The following is a 16,430-nucleotide window of genomic DNA, read 5'->3' as shown; positions in this document are numbered from 1 at the left end:
CGAAAAATTATTAAAATAGCACAGAGTTCCCATATATTCTGCAGCCAGTTTCCACTATTAACGTCTTCCATTAGTGTGATGTATCTGTCATAGTTAATGAACCGGTGGTGGTATATTAACTGAAGTCCATTCTTTATTCAGATTGCCTTAGTTTTGACCTAATTCCAAGATTCCATCCAGGACACCACATTACATTTACGTGTCATATCTCCTCAGCCTCCTTCGGTTGTGACAGTTTCTCATATTTTTCTTGTTTTTGATGACCCTGGCAGTTTTGAAGAGTACTGGCCAGGTATTTTGTAGAAACCCTCGATTGAGATTTGTCTGGTATTTTTCTCAGAGACAGGAGGTAAGGGCTATGGGATTTTGCAACAAAGAACACAGATGTAAAGTGCCATTTTCGCCACCTCATATTAAGGGTAACACACTATCAACAGCGCTATCACTGTTGATGCTGACTTTGATCACTCAACTGAGGTAGTGTCTGACAGGTTTCTCCACTGTAAAGGTATTCTCCCTGCTCCTCTTTCCCTAGTGTACTCTGGACGGAAGTCGCTATGCACAGCTCACATTTAAGGAGTGGAGAATCACATTCACCTTCTTAAGGGTGAGTGTCTACATAATTATGTGCAATTCTTCTGCAGGGAGATTTGTCTGTTTTCCCTATTCACTTGCATATTCAATCAATTATTTATATCAGTATAAGCTCACAGATGTTTATTTTATACTTTGAGATACAAACCCAAATTTCTGTAACCTATAGCTTATAGATCTAGACTTTTTTTTTTTTTTGAGACAGCATCTGGCTCTGACACCCACACTGGAGTGCAGTGGCTCAATCTCAGCTTCCCTGGAACCTCTGCCTCCCAGGTTCAAGGGATCCTCTGCCTCCCAGGTTCAAGGGATCCTCCCATCATGGCCTCCTGAATAGCTGGGACCACAAGCATGTGCCACCATGCCCGGCTAATTTTTACATTTTTTGTAGAGATGGAGTTTTGCCATAAAGCCCAGGCAAGTCTCTAACTCTGTCTCGGCCTCTGTAAGTGCAAGGATTATAGGCATGAGCTACTGTGCCAGCCCAGATTTCTCTATCTAATCTATACTTCTATAATCAAATGCTTCTTTATTTTACTGCTAAGACTATTCCAGCTTTGGCCACTGACAGCAGTTTCCGTTGGCTCCTGTGTCCATTTGACACACTCTTATGACCTTTCTTTTGGTTTTTGTGTTGGAATTCTTCCATACACTCCAGCACTACAAAATGTTCCGGATTCGTCTTGGGTATATTCTGACCCAGTCCTAGAATCAGCCATTTCTCAAAAAAGCCTGGATCCTTTTATGGAAAAATGGTCTTAGAAACCAAGAGCCAGGATTAGGTGTACTCATTGCTATTAGAAATGAGTGTCACTTCTTGCAGACCTCTCAGCTAACAGGGCAAGAAAATGCCTCTGTGTGTGTGGGTGTGGGTGTGTGTGCGCACGTGCACACACACACACACATACACACACGTGCACTAATCCTTGAATATACATAGATCTATAAATATGTTTATATGTAACCATCTGTATCTATATTAAACTAAACATGAGTTCATACTGATAGACGATCATTTTCATGCACAACCAAACTGGAAGACAGTAAGAAGTTTCCTCAGATGCCAGGAATGCAAGAAAAAGCAAAAATCAGAGCGACAAGCATTCCTGGAGCTGGCATTTTTCCCTAGGGTATATACCTATCCAGGTGGCCTAGAGTTTGGGCAAAGGAGAAAAAGCAGACTGAGAAGGGAGAGGCAAAGGTAAGAAATGGAGGTTGTGCATAAAGCTAAGATTTATACTGAAACCAGGACCCCTCCAAAATTCTGAGGGGAGACACCAGACAGGGATGAGACCCTCCCCACAGAGGGTAACAGCAGATATGTTCTTATTTGGGCCTTGGCTCTGGCAGAGGGACAAAAAGTACAAAGACTCCCCTGAGAAGGAGAGTCTGAGGGCCTAAATTCATATGCGCTGCGTAGCCAATAAAAATCCAAAGCAGCAAATGCAATTTAAGAGAGCCTGGATTGGGATTACCTCAGCTACAGAAGAAAGACCAAATTCAATCAAAAGGATTCCACTTTAAACCTGGTCTCAAAATATTCCCACAGATAATGCACCACAGAACATAAGCACCCAATCAAAAATCACAAAGATCCTTGGAAATTAAAGAAGCCAGTCACAAAGATCACCTACTGTATGAATCTGTTTATATTAAATGACCAGGATAGGCAAACTGAGAGAGAAAGTAGATCAGTGGTTGCCAGAGTTGAGGAAGAAGAGGGGATAGGGAGGTAGAATCTGGGAGGAAAAGAGGACTATTCATGATCCAAGGTTCTTTCAGATGGGACGAAAATGTTCTAAGATTCAATACCACTGTCACAATCTTGTGAATAAACTAAAAAACAGTTTACTGGCCAGGTGCAGTAGCTCACGCCTGTAATCCCAGCACTTTGGGAGGCTGAGGCAGGCAGATGACCTGAGGTCAGGAGTTTGAGACCACACTGGCCAACATGGTAAAATCCCATCTCTACTAAAAATGCAAAAAAAATTAGCCAGGCATGGTGGCAGGTGCCTTTAATCTCAGCTACTCAGGAGGCTGAGGCAGGAGAGTCACTTGAACCCAGGAGGCAGAAATTGCAATGAGTGGACACCGTGCCACTGCACTCCAGCCTGGGCAACAGGGCAAGACTCTGAAGAAGAAAGAAAGAAAAAGAAAAGAAAGAGAGAGAAAGAAAGAGAAAGAGGGAAGGGAAGGGAAGGGAAGGGGAGGGAAGGGGAAGGGGAGATGAGGGGAAGGGAGGAGAGGAAGGGGAAGGAAGAGGAAGGGGAAGGAAAGAGGGAGGGAGGGAAGGGAAGGGTAAGGTAAGAGGGAGGAAGAAAGGGAGGGAGGAAGGAAAAAATCACCTAAGAATGTGTTCCATCTATCACAAAGCAAATGGCAATATTTTAAAATCCTTCATATTGCTTCTTGAAATGCCCATGAGACCGTTGGTATTCTCACTTGAGGTAAAGAAGGTTCACTGACAAATAACAGAATAAAGGTGCTCTCCAAAGACCATCAAGATGAAGACCCTCTTCGGGAAATGAGAAGCATTAGTGGCCCACCTATCTATGGTTGCCTGACACATTTTCCAGTCTTCACTGATGGTCACTCTGCCATCCTGTGACTTTTCTTACTCAATCCATTGACCTTTAAGTTCATTTCCTTTAGTCTAGCCATTTTCAGCCTGGTTGTTCTTGTAACCATTTTTCTTGCTCTTTTCTGACTTCTCCAGTTCTTCTAGAAACGTTGCAGCAGGGAACCAAACCTAGACACATATGACTCTAATAAACATCTGAAGGTTGCCAAGTACACAAGAGAAGGTTTTTCAGCTCTCATAAAGTCATAAGCAGTTAATTCCTAAATTGTTTTATAGCCCACTAGCATCCTCAGGATTCTTGCTGCAATTTCAACCAGCTAAGATAAACAGCCATAATTCATCATTCATTGTTATTATTAAATCAAGTTTAGCCTAAAGTTGCCTCCTTACATATTTTAAGTTCGACCCAAATGTTCTTCTGTATGTTGTAAACTTTTAACAAGTGGAGGTGTAAACAGACCATACTTAACGCTGGTGTCAACCACTGAGTTTTGGCCAATCAAATACAGCCAACTGTTCGAACCCTGTTCAAATAAGGTAAACACCAATCTGTAACCAATCCAGCTGTTCCTGTACCTTACTTCCGCTTCCTGTACATCACTTTCCTTTTTCTGTCCATAAATCTTCCACCGCGTGGCTGTGCTGAAGTCTCACAGCCTACTCTGGCTTGGGAGGCTGCCTGATTTGGGAATTGTCCATTGCACAAACTCCTTTAAATTTAATTCGGCTTTTTATTTTATCATCATGATGAAAGAGAGCTCCACCTTCTATCTTGATGAAATGACTGTTTTTAGCATATAGCCTCACTTTGCCCTTCTTTTAAACTAAGATAACAAAACTGGTAATCAGAGAAATATATTTCTAAAGACACTCGAAATACATCTGGAGAAGGAAAAAAACCCATGTATGCCAACTTGTTTTGCACCTTAGTAAAACTAAATATGAAACTGGGTAAACTTTAACTCAAGACTGAAAGTACCAGGAAAAAAAAAAAAAGTTAGTCTTTTACTTCCTTTTTGTAAACTCTTTCCCAGTCTGCATACATGAAAAAGAAAAATGAAAATCCTCTTTTTGTCCTTCCTTCCACAATTTATATAAAGTGGCTTTCTGAATTTAATTCTGTATAAATGCTGACTTGCTTCCTTTAGATTAAATAATGTGCAAGGCCAGGCACTGTGGCTCACACCTATAATCCCAGCACTTTAGGAGTCCCAGGCGGGAGGATCATCTGAGGTCAGGAGTTCGAGACCATGGTGAAACCCCCGTCTCTGCTAAAAATACAAAAAATAGCTGGGCATAGTGGCACATGTCTGTAATCCCACCTATTCGGGAGGCTGAGGCAGCAGAATCGCTTGAAACCGGAAAATGGAGGTTGCAGTGAGCCAAGATCATACCACTGCACTCCAGCCTGGGCAAAAAAGTGAAACTCTGTCTCAAAATAATAATAATAATGTGCAGATAAGTTAACACTTACTGTTTAGAAACAATGAGCAATGATGTTTTACTAGAATGGAGAATAGAGGCTATAAACACTCCAACATCCCTAATGGTCAAAAACTAGACTCTTTGCAAGATCTTTCTTCCAGAGTATAGCACACATGCTCCTAAGGCATTGTGGCCTTACTCTAGGTGAAGTGAAAGAAAATAGAAGATTCCAGAGCCCCAGAGGTCAACTCAGTTCAGCCAACATGCGCTGAAATGCACACATTTCATTTGGAGAAATAAGAAAGCAAATCATACAGGTACAATTGCTTTAGCTAAGTCTACTGAAATTGGAAAAAAAATAATAATCTTGGTTTGTAGTCTTGCCTTCAAAATGTGTTATTTTACAAACTAAAACTAACCCTTTCGCACTAAGGTCAAGGGTCTTGAAATTCCAGAGCCAAACTGGTCTTAAAGAGCCCTGTTTCCAGGAGATGGGGATATCAAGAATTCTGGAGAAGTCTAATGCCACCAGGCCAGTAGGAGGCAGAGCCGTTTTTATCCCAAAGGCACAAGAGATGAGGGAACAGTTAATATCCTTACGCCCATGCCCCAAGTCACTTCTCTGCATCTAAGGGAACACTGGAAACAAACCCCAAGTCTTCTGCCTCGCCCAGTTCATTGCTCTTCCCCTCACAGGTCTCCCTGTAAGTGGCACTCTGGGGTGTCCATATTCTCTGCTCCAATGTGAGCAGAGGAGGCAGTGTCATCACGGAAGGCTCCCTTCTCCAACCCTCTCACTCCCACAACACCAGCACTTTCAACGTTTGCTAAAGAACAAAGTGTAGAGTGTCAGGGTCCCCACCAGGTTACTTAAGGGTGTATGTCCGCTGTTTGAACCCTGAAGGCTGGGCAGTCAGCCAAGGCTGTGGTGCCCAGCCAAGGAGCAGGTGCCCCTGAGAACTCAAACATCCCGAAGAGTATATGCAAACCTATCCCCCCCACCAAAAAAAACAAAAAACAAAAAACACAGTCTCATCACTCAAACACAGGAAGCAAAGAGCCAGAAAATCAGCTCAGAAGCAATTCAGACACAGAGGTGATGAGGATCTTGAGAGCTATTCTGCTGCCACCCAGGAGTGTCCCACATGTAAGTCCCAATAAACTCATCTGCTCACGAAATTGGACTTCCCCGAGTCATTCTTAGGTCTCTCAGCTCCTTCCCAGTTTGGGGGGGAGTTATAATTGCAGATTTTTTTCATAACACAAAGCCATGGCTAGAAGAACAGAAACAACGCTTTCAGAAAAGGAAGAAAGGAAGTTCAAAACTCACTAGAGCTCTGTATACACAGACATGAATCAATCCCTAAGAAACACTGTTAGGAAAGAAGGAACGAAGGAAGGACGGACGGAAGGACGGGCAGGACGGAAGGCGGGCAAGCGATGGGGGTGCTCACACACTATCACTTACATCAGAAAATAAGACAAAAAGATTCTGGGCACATGTAGATACAAACTATCTCTGAAACCATGCAGCTGAACCATGGAAATCTGGCCAGCTGGAAACAGGGGAAGCAGGGGTGAGAGAGGCTGACCTTTCCTTATATCCCCTTTTCTGCTTGTAACTTTGATAGTAAATCCAAGTACTACCTAATAGGAAAAGTGATTTTTTTTTTTCTTTTGAGACAGTCTCACTCTGTTGCCCAGGCTGCAGTGCAGTGGTGCGATCTCAGCTCACAGCAACCTCTGCCTCCTAGGTCTAGCAATTTTCCTGCCTCAGCCTCCCAATTAGCTGGGACTATAGGCATGCATCACCACACCCGGCTGATTTTTGCATTTTTAGTAGAGATAAGGTTTCACCATGTTGGCCAAGCTGGTCTTGAACTCCTAACCTCAAGTGATCTGCCCGCCTTGGCCTGCCCAAGTGCTGGGATTCCAGGCATGAGCCACCCTGCCTGGCCAGAAAAGTGATTTTTGCAAACTGTATCCATACAAAATAAAAGCTTAAAGAAAATCAATAAAAAATAAAAATTTAAAAGAATGTGATAAATAAAACAAAAACAGAGAGCAAAAATTAGTACCAGAGCAGCAGGTGGGGGAGTCTTAGGAACAAAGACGTCTCAATCCAGTGACACTCACAGTTAAACCACTTTATGAAATTTCATGAAATGACTTTGAGTTTAGTAACATCCTCTAAGCCTTAACAACTTTTTGCTGTGTATCTTTGCTGACTCATCTGTTTCAATTCAGAGCCACAGAATGATGAATGAGACAAAGTTAAAAAAAAATTTTTTTTAATTCTTTGTTTGAAATAAGAATAGAGGATAACCCAAACACAAGCTTTTCAAATGGACCCTTGCTCTTCTCTAAATCAGATTAGAACCTGAGTTCCCTGGTTTTTTTTGTTTTTTGGTAATAAACCTGAGAATGGAATATTTATAATAAAATGATAGTTTGCTGGAAATCCCCAGCAGTATCAGCCCAGAAACCTTCATTCAACACTTTAAACTCTGGAAGGTGATTGTAAACTTTCAAAACCATCTCTCAAATTAATTGGTTTTACTAATGCATAAAAGCAGATTAAACATTGATAACTTTAAAAATGATTCACTAATGGCATTTTTTTTTTTTTTTTGGAAAATTAAAACCACATTGCCTATGGGTTAATGAGTTAATGTTTTTGCAGATAATGACATTTCTTAAGCCCAAAGAAATAGTGTTTTTTAATAAAGCACATTTTTAACCAGCACAAACTATTTGGCATTACTTTTCCTACTGATGACTCTCTGTCCTTGTGTTTGCCTGGCAAAACTACTAGAAATTGTCATTAATGAGACTGCAATAAGTTATCCCTTTATCTTCTTTACTGGAAGGCCGATTTAAAATAGAAAGCCTTTTAAAATCACATAGCCACTGTTACTAAATGACACAAACTGAATTCTTTATAAAAGTTGCTGGTACAAAAGATATTTCCAGATTTTATCTCTTTAGATATAATCTTTTGATGAAACTTTCCTTTATAAATGTAATTCCTGGCTGGGTATGGTGGCTCATACCTGTAATCCCAGCACTTTGGGAGGCCAAGATAGGAGGATCACTTAAGCCCAGGAGTTCAAGACCAGCCTGGGCAATACAGCAAGACCCTGCCTCAATTAAAAAAATAAAATAAAATAAATAAATGTAATTCCAAGGCAAAGCTACAGAATACTTGGGAGTATTTGACTATATGGCATCTTTTGTATGTATGACTTGACTTTAGACTGCTAAAGGAAATTTCTTCATGTTCACAGAAATCTGCAACAACTGGTTTTAAAAAATGATATTAACAGCTGCATTTGTAACAGGAAGTAAGGGGTATATCAACTGCACACAATGAAAATGGGAATGAAGTGTGTCGCCTTTAAATAACCAATATAAACATTTCACTATCAGCATTTGAGCCATGAATTAACTTTCAAATTAGAAATTAGGCCCATTTATTCTGATATTCAGGTTCCAAATAATAAACAGGCCTGATACAGTTGGCAAAAAGAACTGGCTTCCAATTTCATCTTAATTAAGTCATTCATTCCAGTTCAAAAATGCAAATAAAATTCCACTTCAATTCAACAAACATGTACTTAGTTCCTACTTTGTCTTAAGCACACAAAGACGACCCAGATTCAACCTGTGGTGTCAAATAAAATTAATAAGGAGCAATTGTTTTGGACTGAGCTCCTGCGCACACCAGACCAAACCAGAATGGAGTCACCGGTGCCAGGAGCTATATAAACAAACAAATTTACAATGGACCTGTTTTCAAAAAAAAAAAACCAGGAGAGTCACAGCAACCAAGAGAAAGGGCCCAGTCTACCTGAGCCAGCATGAGGAAATCCCATCTTTTTTAACCTTATAAGGACGGTAACTTTGCTTCTCATTCTTTGTTTCTGCTTTCTTCAGCCTTTTCTACCTGTAAAACCCACCTCTTCAGCTCAGCTCAGCCTTTCTGTTTTACACATGGGATGATGCCCGATTCATGAATCACTAATAAAAGACAATTCAATCTTTAAATTCAATTTGTTGACATTTTCTTCTTTGATAATGATCACTGCCCACAAAGAACGTGACTCTCTTCTCTTCCTCCTAGAATATTCTGACTGTCTCACTTGGTCCCCCGTCCCCTCAAATTTCCTTCCTGCTTCTCAAGCAGCTGCTCCCAGGAAGTCTTCCCCTAGCACTGTCTCAGGAGAGGCCCCACGTCCTCTGGCAGCGGTGTGTGCACCGAACACATGTATTTCAAAGGCTTACAGGCAAACAGCAGTTTACCAGTGTCTACGTGTTTGTCTCTTAGAAGGCACAGGAAACTCACTGATCTCTGATCTCCATTTAGCCCACTGTTTGGCATACAGCACTCAATAATAACTATGGAAAGAAGCCTCTCAGAGTCAGGCAGGACAGAGAGACCAATAAATATCTAAGACATAAAGTAAAAGGCAGAGCAATGTGACATGGGTAGAATGCTATGGAGAAAGCGAGAGAAAGAAGGGAGCCATTTGGCCCTAGTGGGGAGGGAGGACTGTGTTACAGCGGGAAGATGGGAGGAGAGGATTTTAGGGCCAGCCTGAAAACAGGAATTGAGGACCGGGCTGAGAGCTAGTGCTCGACTTACGACCACAGTCGGGACCACGGACCGGTTGTAACACGATTTGGTCGTAAGTTGAGTAGGCTATATGTACAGTTGAAATGGTGCACGCGGAGATGGTAGTGCTGCCGGAAGCTGGTCCGCACTGTCGTACGCCCAGCTGGGCAACGTTTGCGCTGCCAGATGCGGAGCAGTCGTGGCTAGCGATTGTGGTCGTAAAGTCGAATGGTCATAAGTTGCATAGGTCGTAAGTCGATCAATACCTGTAAAGGTCCCAGGAGAAGGAAGTGCCTGTGTGCAGAGGCTGGAGGGTATGAAAGACACACTGTGTTTGAGGGATAGGAAGTAAACAGCCCACTGTGGTAGAAGCGCAGCACACAGGGAAGGTGGTGCTGGGCGCAGTGCAGCAACCAGGAGCACGGCCTCCAGAGACAGACCTGAGTTCGAGTCCTGCCTCTGCCCCTTCTCAGCTACGAGCAAGTGACATAAGTCCTGGGGGCTGCTTCCTGATTGAACTTTGGGGAAGAGGTAGCTCACGATTATAATCTCAGCATTTTGGGAGGCTAAGGTGGGAGGATCGTTTCCGGCCAGGGGTTTAAGACCAGCCTGGGCAACATGGCAAGACCATATCTCTACAAAAAATACAAAAAATTACCCAGGTGGGGTGGTGTGCACCTTTCATCCCAGCTACTTGGGAAGCTGAGGCAGGAGGATTGCTTGGGCTCAGGGTACAATGATCAAGCCAGTGTCCTCTAGCCTAGGCAACAGAGTGAGAGCCTACCTCAGAAAGGAAAAAGGAAGAAGAAAAAAAAGATAGAAAGAAGGAAAAAATTGGGGGAAAGAAGGAAGAAACTTGGGGAATAACTTTTAGTGCTGTATGAACGGAGAGAATGCAGGCAGAGCAGTGCTGAGAGCACAAGCATTCAATGTATGGAGCTGTCAGTGTCCTTAAGCCAGCAGGTAAACTGAGGCCAAGTTGTGAAGAACCACCTTTTGTAGGAAGGCTAAAGCTCCAGGACACACGAGGCCCCTGCTTCAAATGCCAGGGAATATATGGTCACACCTGTGATCTCCCTGTCCTCTCTTCAGTTACTGTCAAATCTAGCTACTGGACTGTGACACCAGCCAGCAGTTTCCAGTAGGCCAGCCCACCTTCTAGACTTATCGGGAACCCCCCAGCATGGAGACAGCCCATCCTCGCACAGGATCTGAGGACAGTCCCCAACTCCACTAGCCCTGCCCTCTGCAACTGTGTGACCTGGGGGGTTATATGTCACAGTCTTACCCCCAACACATCCACATCCAGTGCCCAAAGGCTGTTTCCAAAAGGCACCCCCCACCTGCCAACACCAAGCTCTTCAGAACCAAGAAGGAACTTTCCATCACATAAATGTGCAGCTCCAGGAAGGACTGCAAAGCTCAGAGTCAGTCCCTGGACATCACCCTACCTGCCTAGACCCCTCCCGCTCCTCCCCAGCCCTCACTCACAGCACGCAAGCTCCACTTGTCAACCACCCACGTGCTGCCCCTGACTTCCTTCTCCTACTCCTCTGTGACTCATCTTCTTATTGCTTTCTCCCTCCACTGCTGACCTTTTCACAAAGCCCGCCCTCTGTTCCCATTTTACCACCACGGCAAAGCCTAGGTCAGGAGCAGCAGATCAGGGCTTTTCCAGACCGCCAATGCTGCTTTGCACTATTTTTTTTTTTTTTTTTTTTTGAGATGGAGTCTCGCCGTGTTGCCCAGGCTGGAGTGCAGTGGTACATTCTTGGTTCACTGCAAACTTCCGGTTCCTGGGTTCAAGCAATTCTCATACCTCAACCTCCCGAGTAGCTGGGACTGCAGGCATGCACCACCACACCTGGATAATTTTTGTATTTTCAGTAAAGATGGGGTTTCACCACGTTGGCCAGGCTGGTCTCAAACTCCTGACCTCAGGTGATCCTCCCGCCTCGGCCTCCCAAAGTGCTGGAATTACAGGTGTGAGCCACCAAGTCTGGCCGCTTTGTACTATTTTCCTTCCACTATCCTCATAGGAAAGCTTTCTTCCCTCCAGACTCCCACACACTCCTAACGTTCCATGAGAGGATGCAGGCAGAGGCACGGGCTGAGCCCATGACACACAGCAGGATGGGTCACACCCCCTCTGCTCCCTCTTCCTGCTCTGACAATCTACCCACCTCTGGTGACTCCTCCACATTTCTGGATACCTTAGGGACCTCATAGTCTCCACAACTCCCCAAATTCACCTGAGTATTCACCTTCAATGTCGAGAAGGGCAATCCATCAAATCCCCCAGTTCCCTGCTTGCTACACTAAACAGACTTTCACCCCATCCTCATGAGCACACCCCGATTTTCATCATCGCCCAGAAAGACTTCACTAGAAATCCTTCACTCACCTATCCGAGCCCTCCAGCTCTCTCTCTTCCTCTGCACCTGCCCCTCCATGACCCCCCATCTCGAGAAGTTTTCCTCTTCACTCTTATTACCACAAACTGTCAGCATCTTTCAACACCCATGCTTCTTAACTTCCCTAAAACCTTCTCTGAAGGTTTCATTTTTCCTCCTGAAAGGAGCTGCTGAAAGAAAAAAAAAAGCACATATTGGTGCATATTCATCCATCTAAAAATGTATAATTTCCAAGAGGTTGAAGATACTCAGCAGCTCATTCAATTGACCTTGTCAGTGCTTTCTCAATTTTCCTTAAATACTTCTCCAACCCTGCACTCATCCGCAAAACCCTGGCTTCCTCCTCCATCCCTACCTCCTCCAGGGAGGACCTTCTGTACCCCTTTACAAAATGAAAATCTTCTCACAACTTAAGCCCTGCAGTGTCCTCCCTTGACTATAGTTAGGGCTCTCAAACTTTAGCTGGCATGAGAATCACCCGGGGAGCGCCCTCACACCCTGATATTCAAACTCAGCAGGACAGGGGTGGATCCCAGAAACACCCACGGCGGAAGATCCTCATGATGACATCCAGGCACCATATTTGAGGAAATCTGATGATCAGGCCAAATCCAGCCCACTGCCTATTTCTGTGTGGCCTCCATGCAACAAATGCATTTTACATTTTAAAGGGTTTAAAAACATCTAAGGAAGAACATTTCAGGATGTGAAAATTACATGAAATTTAGATGTCAGGATCCACAAATAGTTACATGGGAACTCAAACCCTGACTACAAAGAGACTTTAAATTTGTTTAGAATTAAGCCTACAAACCCAGCAAGATAACTAGCAATACAAGGGAATATTTACCAAGCATCAAATGGAAACATTAAATTCTATCGGAGTCCAGGATGCCCTGTGGACCTCCCTTCTGTGTTCCACCATGGTGCCATCCACAAACCTGTATAGCATCTACATGGGTCTGTGAGCATATAGAACCTATGTACTCATATGGGTCTTTTCTTTCCTCTATAGTATATAAGCTTTTGTAGGATGGGGACCTTGATTTTTTTTTATCCTTGTATTTCTATCACATGGCCAGGTACCTGGTGCTAACAACATTAAATTAATATTTAATTGATTTAACAATGACTGGAATGTGAGCTGAGCTTTTAATGAAGGACAAGACTCAGATAAGAAAAGAACTAAAGGCTGGCCTTTGCAAGCAGGGCCAAGGGAACCAACCAGGTGACTGAGAGCTCCAGGCAGGTAAAGAAACTGCAGTCACCGGCCCAGGTGAAATCATCAGACTCACTCCTGATATCACCATTAGTCTGGAGCTCCGTGTCTTTAAAGCTTGTCTTCATTCATCCAGACTTTTAAACTGTGACACAAGCTTACATTAATAATCCTAAGCCTTTGCTTTTTTCATCTCAAAACTATTTCCTAGATTCTTATCTCCTGGTCTATTTTCCCCTTGCCCCTTTTTCTGCTGATGCTAAATTAGAAGGAAAAAAAAACAGAAACTCAGAGTCCTAGTGTAATACTGAGTTCATATTTCATGCACACACCCCCACCGTTTGGGGGCACAATCAGGTAAAATATCCCAAAAATGCTTTGGTGGTGGGTAGAATTTCCCACCACTAAGTTGGAAGTTTCTTCAAGCCTGGAAACACTTTCCGTTTCAGCTTTCACAGCTCCTAGGATGTAACGGTGCACCACACAAATTACTAGCATCAACATTATCATATCTGTTTTGGCAGCTGAGTCATTCTTGCAAACCTTTAGTTTAAAAGCACATCAAGTTACACTTCACAACCAAAACAAAGTGAAGACAGGAGTAGATGATTCCTTGATTCCCCCTAAACCGCAAAGAAAAGTGCTCGCCTAATTTATCCTAAGTGAAATCTTTTATTGGAGTCATCCTACTAACCACCATAGCTCCGTATCTGCTCACTGGACAGGGGCTCATCATTTAGAAATAACGTTTTCAACAAACCTATCTTTGAAGCACCTGTAGAGGCCCCTAAGTCATCATCCATTTCCGGTATTCTGCATCTGAATTAATAAGCTCTATTTGTCTCTAATTGAGATAATTTTACATTTCACATCTTTAGGAGGATGTGACACTAATAAAAATCCCTGAAAACAAAAACCAGACTTTCCCTGAGTGTAGACCTAACCACACACAGACTTTCCTATTTAAGGATGCCACAAAGTTAACAGAACAGATAAATGCAAGAATTAGATGAAAAATACAAACAGTTCTTCACATACGAAGCAGAATGCTTACCAGATATTTCCATTTTTGCAGATAATAAACAACTTGACACAGGATCCAGAAGCTAAAGACATTTACAGGAGTGGAATCAATCAGGAATTAGGACGTTAAGACATTATGAAAATGATTCAGTGTCCTTAAGAGGCATACAAAGAATGATTTGGGCAACTTAAGATATATATTTTATAATTTTGAGCATATCCCAGTCCAATCAAGTCTGGGACAGGAGCAAACACATATCAAGGCCTGCACGCTTATCCTCAGGTTACCCCCCAGATCTGACTCAATCTTTCTCTTCCCTGTCCTGTGCCACAGGAGGAGCCCCTCCAGGCTGAGGCCAGGAGCACTTGGGGGCCACTGGGAAGAGATGGAAGGGCTGCAAGGTGGGAAGAAGAGCTGAGGTTCTCTCTCCGATTCTTCAGGACATCCAGGCAGGTCCAGCTCTCACAAACGGCAATGAAGTTCTTCCACTTTCCCCTCCAGCTGCCCCCTATTTCTGATCTCAGCACCTCAACATCCTTTGTTGATTCCCTTAATCTTGCCCATACCCCTCTGAGTAATTCATTAAATTCTGTTCATTTCAGCCAATGGGGTTGATTCCTGTTTCCTGCAGGGATCCTGTCTGATACAAGAACCTCCCTAATGTAGGGCATTTTGCAGGATATACAATTTCTCAACCTCAAAATGTAGGTCTTATTGCCATCTCCCATTCTACATGGGATGCTGAGGCTCCAAGAGGGTAGAGTCCCAGCTGGCAGCCACAGCAGAAGTTCGCTGGCAGAGCTGGAATTGTACCCAGGTCAGTCTGACATCTAAGCCCTTAAGAAGCCTTAAAAATGTGAAAGGGAAAAACACACCAACCTTCCAAACTGGCAAAACACAATGTAGCTTCAAACCACATTATTTATGGTTTGGGGATTTTCCCTGGGCCTAAATAAGCTACCTGGGGCACTGCCTTTTAAGCGCTTCTTCCACCAAGGGTCTTTCAGACTCATGCTGGAGGGTGGTCAGACCAACCTTAAAGCTAGCAGATCCCAGGGGCTCCTGACCATGGCTAACATTCCTCCTTCAGTTTATCCCAGAAATCCCTCCCTCCCTCCCAATCTTAAACATCCCTAAGGCTCTTTTGTTTCTTTTTATGAATTAAAACCAGAATTACTTTTCTAGAAAAGTAGAAGATGCAACTGAAAGACATTAAAAACATAATTCTAGCACCTCCCAGTCATAACTTGCCATGGTCCTTTAGCCCTATAAAAGCCTCCCAGGAGTCTTTCCACCTGTGCAGAAGAGATTAGACAAGAAAATGCAATTAAAATACCCTCTGATAGGAGTGGAGAGGTACGAACAAAACAAACTCCCCTTAAGGAAATTCAGCTGTGAGTTTTATTTAACTTCAGAACTAAAGAATCTGCTGGCTGGGCGTGATGGCTCACACCTGTAATGCTAGCATTTTGGGAGGCCAAGGCAGGCGGATTACCTGAGCTCAGGAGTTCGAGACCAGCCTGGGCAACACGGTGAAACTCTAAAATAAAAAAGAAGTTAGCTGGGCATGGTGGCATGCACCTGTAATCCCAGCTACTCAGGAGGCTGAGGAGAATTGTTTGAACCGGGAAGGCAGGGTGTTGCAGTGAGCCAAGATCATGCCACTGCACTTCAGCCTGGGCGACAGGAGACTTTGTCTCTACAAAAAAAAAAAAAAAAAAAAAAAAAAAAATTGCTATTATGTTTGTCTATTACGTATGCCTGGGTCCTGAGGTCTATCTCATCCTCACTAGAAACTACAGAGTAATTTACAAAAGCAGAAATGCTTTGCACCTGAAACCCTTCCCAAGTTCCTGACTTTCTGGATTTTGCAAGTGATGAGAAGACAATGGTCTCATCAGGTGGAGTTCTAAGTCAGACCCTCAGAGCGAGCCAGGTATGACGGTGGCTCCGGAAACAGGACCCGAATAAAGCAAATGGCCAGGTCTCACTTTCTCATTGCTGAAGGGGTGTGTGGAAAGGACAGCAGGTGTGCTCTCGATAAAAGCAAAGGAAAAGGAGCACTGGTGTGAGGAAGAAGAAAACCAGGCAAAACAGGAGCGCAGTGGATCGCCCCCTTCCCTCACATGCCCTGCCCAATTCCAATTAAATCAACATTTACTGATTGGCTCACTGCTAAGTATGCCCCCGATCTAGCCTGCAGCACCTGAAGAGACAAGGAAATGAGTAAGACAGGCTTCATCTTCAGGAAGGTTTCTTGCCAGGAATCACTGTTGTTGCCATTTTTAATTTTAATGTTTGTAGATAATTCCTGGACAGTTCAAATAACTTCACTGGGGCCCCTGTCCTCCCATTAACCTATGCTACTCGGAAGCCCCAGACCCAGGCAAATGACCCAGCCGAATAAAGGTTGGGAAAAGGTCCTGGGAAAACCAAAGCGTCCTTGGGTGTCCCGCATCACACACGGTACAAAGTAACTGTCACCCCTGAACACGCCTCGCCGCAGATGTCTAAAACCCAGGTCTTGAATTCAAAATCTCTAGACTACAGTCTACAGA

General features: G+C 43.6%; 1 protein-coding gene across 2 annotated transcripts in view; it reads right to left on the bottom strand.

Moving 5' to 3' along the window:
- MBOAT1 (membrane bound O-acyltransferase domain containing 1) overlaps positions 1 to 16,430 on the bottom strand; it is a 106,101-nt gene that overhangs the window by 88,798 nt on the left and 873 nt on the right. The window lies entirely within an intron of this gene.

This window comes from Cebus imitator, unplaced genomic scaffold (assembly GCF_001604975.1).
Source record: "Cebus imitator isolate Cc_AM_T3 unplaced genomic scaffold, Cebus_imitator-1.0 Scaffold165, whole genome shotgun sequence".
Taxonomy (NCBI): Eukaryota; Metazoa; Chordata; class Mammalia; order Primates; family Cebidae; genus Cebus; species Cebus imitator.
Note: the sequence above shows the minus strand (reverse complement) of the source record. Positions and strands in the feature narration are given on the sequence as shown.